This window comes from Vicia villosa, linkage group LG6 (genome assembly GCF_029867415.1).
Source record: "Vicia villosa cultivar HV-30 ecotype Madison, WI linkage group LG6, Vvil1.0, whole genome shotgun sequence".
NCBI classification, from domain to species: Eukaryota; Viridiplantae; Streptophyta; class Magnoliopsida; order Fabales; family Fabaceae; genus Vicia; species Vicia villosa.
This window is the reverse complement of record NC_081185.1, coordinates 8,062,094-8,069,810: the sequence shown is the minus strand read 5'-3', so window position 1 is coordinate 8,069,810 and position 7,717 is coordinate 8,062,094.

Here is a 7,717-nt window from a genome sequence, read left to right as displayed (position 1 = left end):
GTATCCATGCTCAATCATGAAGGAATAAAACTTCTTGTACCATCGATGTAGTGCCTACTTAAGTCCATATAGACTATTCTTCAACTAACATACTAAATCTTTTTTTTCTTGACTTTGAATCCCTGTGCATGCTCCATGTAAATTACTTCTTTTAAATCGTCATGAAGAAATATAGTTTTTACATCTTGTCGTTTCACGTCTGGATTTAAACTTATAGTCAAACCAAATTCTACTTGAATTGATGACATTTTACCATAGGTGAAAAAAATTCTTCAAAGTGAATGTCTTTCTTTTAATTGAAGTCTTTCACAATTTATCTCACCTTGTTTGTATATGGGCCTCGACTTATTCTCCCTGGTATTCAACTTGTATACCCATTTGTTTTTTAGTTCACTTTTACCTTTCGGTAACTCTACCAACTCACAAGTCTTGTTCTCATGCAAAGATTTTATTTCTTCTTGCATGGCTTTAAACTGCTCTCTGTTATGATCATCCATCACAGCTTCTTCATAAGACTCTAGTTCTATCCTATTAGTGAGTAACACATATTCTATTACAGGATATTTGGTTTATGGTTTATGCATCCTGAATGATCTTCTTAGCTAGGGCTCTTGAATATCCTGTTCTTTTTCCTCATAGTCTTCACCCATAACATCATGTGCACTAGGGTTCTTGTTGCCATCCACTATTTCTTAACTTGAATTTTTATTAATTCGAGATTCATTTTTCGCATCTCCAACATCTTCTATTGCATCTAGCCTATAATGCTCTAAAAAAGGAAATGGATCCAAGTTTATTGGATGTTCTCTAGAACTAATATGCTTAACATCCTTTCAAATATGTCCAATATTGTGGTATTCAAAGAAGACAACATATTTGTTTCTAATAGTATTTTTATCAACATGGTCCCATAACTGGTACACGGATTTTACATTTTCATATCCCAAGAAGATGAGTTCCTTCAACTTGAAGTCGTGTTTTGATCTATCATCTTTTAAAATATGAATAAATTCTCTACAACCAAACACCTTTAAATAGTTGTAGGATACATATTTATTTGTCCAAAACTTGTTTGGAACATCACCATCCAACAAAGCTTAAGGGAATGAATTATTCAAATTAACTCCAAACATCAAAGTGTCGCCCCAAAAACTCTTCGGTAACTTGACATGAGATAACATTGTTATCACTCTTTCGATAATATTTATGTTCATCCTCTTTTCCACTCCATTATTCTAAGACATTTTAAAAAAAATAGTTCATATCAGATTCCATTACTCACACAATGATGTCTCAAAGCTCCCATAAATTTTCCTCAGTTTGTTTGTGCAAAAACATTTTAACTTTTTTCCTGTTTCTCGCTCAACACCAGCATGATGTTTGAATATTACAAACAATTTGTCTTTTGTTTAGAGGGCATACACCCAAACATTTTCTGAGTGGTCATCAAAAAGGTAATAAAATACCTTTCAACTTCATGAGTTATAGTGGTGATTGGACCACAAACATTACAATCCATGAAATCAAAGAAATTTGCTTTATTACGTGAGGCCTCATAGAAGAATGAAGCTATATGTTGCTTTTTGTTAGTACCATGGTTTTAGAATTGGTAGAATTTTGCTAAAACATGGTTTACAGTAAAGATGTTATGGAAGATGTTCTAACATGTTGTTCAGGTTCATTTAAGAAAGATGTTCTGACAGATGTTATAATATGTTGTACCAGAACATCAATACATGCTATTTTAAATCTTGACAGATTTGACTTGATTCTGTTATATTTTTTTGGATATATCTTAGTAATTTTTGCAGGTCAAGAAGATTTAATCAGGAACAAGTTTATATCTCCAACTGTATACAAGTTACGAAAATTGGGCCTTGAGTTAATTTAGGAAACTTTGGGTTTTTTTTTCAAGATTTAAGGAGAACTTATGCACAATTGATGCATCACTTGGCTTGTGGATCAAGAAATTTGTGGATGCAGATTTTGAAGCCCATGGACTGCAGAGGTGTATTTAAAGAGAAAACCTAACCTAATGTAATGTAATGATAACTTCCACAATTGTAAAATTAGGGGAAGTATTGAATTATAGGGTTGAGAGTCTCTTGGGCTTTAAGTCACCTACATATCTTATAAAGGGGTTTGCTAGACCCACTTGTTTTTATGAAAGTCTATTTTAGCATTAACTACAAAACTATTAAATGCACCTTAAGGTGCATGTTGCTAAAACACACCTTCATAAAAATAAGTGGTGTATTTTAGCAAACCCCTGCGGGGTTTGCTAAAATACACCCACTTAATTTTATGAAGGTGTGTTTTAGCAAGCTTTAACTAAAAAAATAGTTAAATGCACCTTAAGGTGCATGTTATTAAAATATACCTTCATAAAATTAAGTGGGTATACGCTAGCAAACCCCATATATAAATCTTTCTAAAAGATCTTATTTTATAGTTTATATGAGAATATTTTTATTAATTTTATTATAGAAATAACCGCTCTTATCATGCAATAAGCTCCAAATTAATCTTGCTATTTTTTATCGAGTAAATACATTTTTTTTAGAACAAACTTAACAATATTTTTATAAGGTGTGCAATTGTCATGAGTAAAAAGAAGGTGCAGTTGTCAGTTGAAATACTACTAGTATTTCAATTTACTTTTGATTAAAATATGAAGGGTTAAATATGTTTTAGGTCCCTGTAAATAATCCAAAAAATGCTTTTAGTCCCTCTAATATTTTTGTTCAAATAATGGTCCGTCTAATATTTTTCGTCCCTATTATGCATCCCTGCCGTCAATTCCACTTAATAGAAGCTGACGTGGAGCATGACTTGACATTTTTTTTAAATTTTTTAAATAATATATGCTGATCTGTTAATTGAAATAGTAACTAAGTAAAACCCAGAATTTTCAATCTTTTCATCTTCATTCATCTTTCTTCTTTGACGTTTTGACTCAAACATTCTCTGCTAGGGTCTATTTACGAAGAGAAGGTTTGCTCTTCACACTTCCATTCACTTATGCCAACATCAACAATCAACAATTACTATATGTGCTAACGATTTCTCTCCACCACTAACTTGATTAATTTGTCATGGTTGTAGTAACGGTCCTTTTTGCTGCTCACGATTTCTCTGTGGTCCCAAACACGGGTTGAAAGCTGATAGTGTTGTGGTCCCTCGACATTGAATCTCAGGTAGGACCAGTTGTATTATTATATTCCCCTTTTACAAAGCTTTGTTTGGTATAAAAAATGTTTTTCGTGGGTCCCTAGTTTATTATCGTTTTCACTATTTTTTTAGGGATGGGTACATTTAAGGTAATATTTTACACTAAGGGTGCTTTTGCAAAAGAACCAAATCTGACCTACAAGGGTGGGGAAGTTTATGCTTTTACTGGTCAAGACACTGGGTCGTGGTCGTTTTTTGATTCATGTGACTTGGTTATGTCCATAGATCCTGGGTTTGACTACAAAAAAGTTAGGATGTGGTGGAAGCATGTTGATGGTAGTCTACAAAATTACCTCAATCCATTTAGGGATGATAGTGATGCTTTTGAGATGGCTGCTTCAGTCCATAATGAAGTAGGTGACATTGAAATATATGTTGAGCAGAAACCAAGCACAGGGGATGCAACATTTATGGAGAATGTAAGGAAGAGGAAGAAAGGCATAATGGATGAAGGTGATGATGAACCAAAGGGTGATGAGGGTGATGAGAGTTCCAGTGATGAGTCAGTGAAGGATATTAAGTTTGAAGACAGTGAGGAAGAAAGGATGAATCCATTTGATGAAGGTTTTGATGAGGGATTTGAAAAGGATGAACCCAATAAGCAACCAAGAGCAGATGGTGCAGATGTTGCAGGCTCTAGTCAGGGTATGAATCCTAGTTTGATTACACCTGAAATGGGTAAGGAACATGTCATTGAAGATGAGTATTTGACTGATGAGCTTGATAGTGGTGCTGAAGATGATAGTGATGATGATAAGCCTAGGGTTGTTAGGTTTAATGAGGAAGATGGTGTAAGCAAAAACTTTAAGTTCAAGGTAGGCATGGAATTTTCATCACTAAGTCAGTTCAAGAGTTGTATTCTTGAACATAATGTGCTGAATGGGAGGGATGTCAGGTTTAAGAAAAATGATGCAGTGAGATGTAGAGTGGTTTGCAAGGAGAAGAGACAGTGCAATTACACTGTGTTGTGTAGTAGAGTGTTAACATCAACTACATTTAAGATCAAGACATTGTTTGATAAACACAAGTGTGGAAGACAATTTTTTAACAAGAGTGCAAAAGCTGAATGGGTGGCAAAAGTAATTGTTGATAGGATGAAAAACTGTAGCAAAATGAAATTGAATGAAGTAATTGAAGATGTAAGAGTGAGGTTTGCAACTGAAATCCCTGGATGTAGGGCATTTAAGGCTAGGAAGATTGCTAAGAGGGTTGTGGAAGGGGACTCTAGCAAACAATTCAGTCTATTGTGGTCATATGGGGCTGAATTGAGAAGGGCTTCCCCAGGAAACACCTTCAAGATGAATATACAAACTCCAGGACCAGGTTTACTACCAAGGTTTGAAAGGTGTTATTTGTGCTTTGATGGAACAAAGAAAGCCCTGAAGTTAGCTTGTAGGTCTTTTTGTAGTTGTTTGGTGTTGACAATTATGTAAAATTATGATCCAGTTACAATCTATGTTTGCTGCAACATTTTGGCACATGTTTGTAATTCCTTTAGGTCTTAAGTTGCAAACTTTCTTTTTGTTGCAAACTTCCTTTAGGCCAATGTACAATATCAATCCATTTAATGGATCTGTTATGGATTAAATGATAAACATATGATGACATTTTGAGCACTATTGTTGAATTCCAAACATACTTTATAATTAGCATGAACTAACATCTGATATAAGTCTTACATAAACAAGAATTCATTAAACAAAATCTTACATCAACTTTAGAATTCATCTTACATAAACAAGAATTCATTAAACATAACTAAATCTTACATCAACTTACAACATCTTATTATAACACAGACTCACATAACAAAATCTCACACAATGACATAGGAACTACATTGCCAATGACACAATTAACTAGTAAAATCACTACTGATATAAGTCAACAATTACATTTGGACAATAGGAACACATTAATCTGAAGAGAAACCAACAAAAGCATCATCTTGATTTTTCCAGCCAATGCCTCTGATTTCAACTTTCCTTGCAGCTTCATGTTCTTCTTCTTGGAAGCTTGATACATCTCTCTCATCAATTCAACAGTCTCCAATTCCTTTAGCTTGTTGACATCTACCGATTCGACACCAACACCGTCGTCTTCAACCAAATCTTCGTCCCATATATATAAATAAATCGCAGGTATCTCCACTCTGCCAAAATGGACACCTCCAGAAGAGCCTACCTTTGTTTCGACCATTCTTGCAAATGTATGAAACCATTCGTGCTTCACATCCACACTTCCTTACTCGTCTGCCGCGAACAGAAGACGACCCACTATTGAGATTTGAAGTCGAGGTTCTGGATTACGACATGAGCTAAGCAGACGAGTGGGTTGGAAGCTTGATTTTCTGGAGAAGATAGAGCTTCAGCTTTGTTAGGAACCCTAGACCATCAATTCGGGGAAGAAGAAGAGGGCAATAACGTGAATGGTAAAGGGGGTTGTAATTTATTCTGGTATATTGATTACACACGTGGAAATTAAAGCTGACGTTTTTATTAAAAAAAAATGCCAAGTCATGCTCCACGTCAGCTTCTGTTAAGTGGAATTGACGGCAGGGATGCATAATAGGGACGGAAAATATTAGAGGGACCATTATTTGAACAAATATATTAGAGGGACTAAAAGCATTTTTTGGATTATTTACAGGGACCTAAAACATATTTATTAATTTTATAGTTTATATGAGAATATTTTTATTAATTTTATTATAGAAATAACCGCTCTTATCATGCAATAAGCTCCAAATTAATCTTGCCATTTTTTATCGAGTAAATACAATTTTTTTTTTAGAACAAACTTAACAATATTTTTATAAGGTGTGCAATTGTTGTTAAGAGTCTCACATCGGACAATATATGGCTTGAACATGTCCTTATAAGTGGGAGCAATCCTCACCCTACAAGCCGGTTTTGTAGGGTTGAGTTAGGCCCAACCACATTTCTTAACATGGTATCAGAGCCTCGTTTAAGATCCGGTGGGCCACCTTCTATGGTTTCCGCTATCGGACCACCCGCCATTTATTTCCACGCTCCAGTTGTCTAGTCCTGGGCGTGAGGGGGTGTGTTAAGAGTCCCACATCGGACAATATATGGCCTGAACATGTCCTTATAAGTGGGGGGCAATCCTCACCTTACAAGCCGGTTTTGTAGGGTTGAGTTAGGCCTAACCACACTTCTTAACATGGTATCAAGAGCCTCGTTTAAGATCCGGTGGGCCACCTTCTATGGTTTCCGCTATCGGGCCACCACCATTTATTTCCACGCTCCAGTTGTCTAGTCCTGGGCGTGAGGGGGGTGTGTTAAGAGTCTCACATCGGACAATATATGGCTTGAACATGTCCTTATAAGTGGGAGCAATCCTCACCCTACAAGCCGGTTTTGTAGGGTTGAGTTAGGCCTAACCACACTTCTTAACAATTGTCATGAGTAAAAAGAAGGTGCAGTTGTCAGTTGAAATACTACTAGTATTTCAATTTACTTTTGATTAAAATATGAAAAGTGGAAAACCACGTTTGAGTCTTAATTTATACACATTATTATCCTTACTTGAATTTTATATATGCATGAAAAAAGTTATGAAGAGGAGTCTCCATATTTGTTTACAAATAATAATTAATAATTTATGATATAAGAAAATTTATTGTTCCAAAAATCACAAAATTAATCTCATTTATGCCATATTAATTGGGAGCAAATTTTGTCTAAATCAACTATTTTGCAACCAAGCCACAAGTCTGATTCTATTTCAATCAAATCTTCAATTACTAACTTACATTAAATTACTTAACTATTTTGAAAACAAACTACATTGTGTCAAACTAAGTTACACAGTTGGTGTAGAAAATGTCATTTTCTAGGCATACTTTTCATGACATCTACTTATTTGATGCATATGTACAGGTATGGTACCCGGTGCGGGTACTAGCATCGGTACGAGATACGACATTTAAAAAGAAATCACGGTATGGATATGTTTAGAAAAAATAAGAGTTTTCTATAAAATGTATGTGTAGATAACTAAATGGTTAGGTTCATAATAAAATAGGCTAAATAACAGTTTTGGTCTCCCAATTTTGATGTTTTCACAATTTCAGTCTCCCTATTTTGTTTTTAAACACTTTTGGTCATTCATCCCCATTTTGGCTACAAAATACACTTATGTGTCACCTTTTAAAATATGTGGCTCATCCTCAAGTGGAGATGGGAGACCAAAAAACATATTTTAAAATGTGACACATAAGCATTTTTTGAAGTCAAAGTGGGGATGAGTGACCAGAACTCCATAAGTGTTTAAAAACAAAATAGGGGGACTTAAATCGTGAAAACACAAAAACATGAGGACTAAAACTGTAATTTAGCCAACAAAATATCACTATAAAAGTCTTAAGAGATCAAAATAATATTAAGATACAACAACAACAAAAGTAAAATATATAAATATACTATATTGATATTTGAAAAAAAATCATAAATTTCATTCGAAA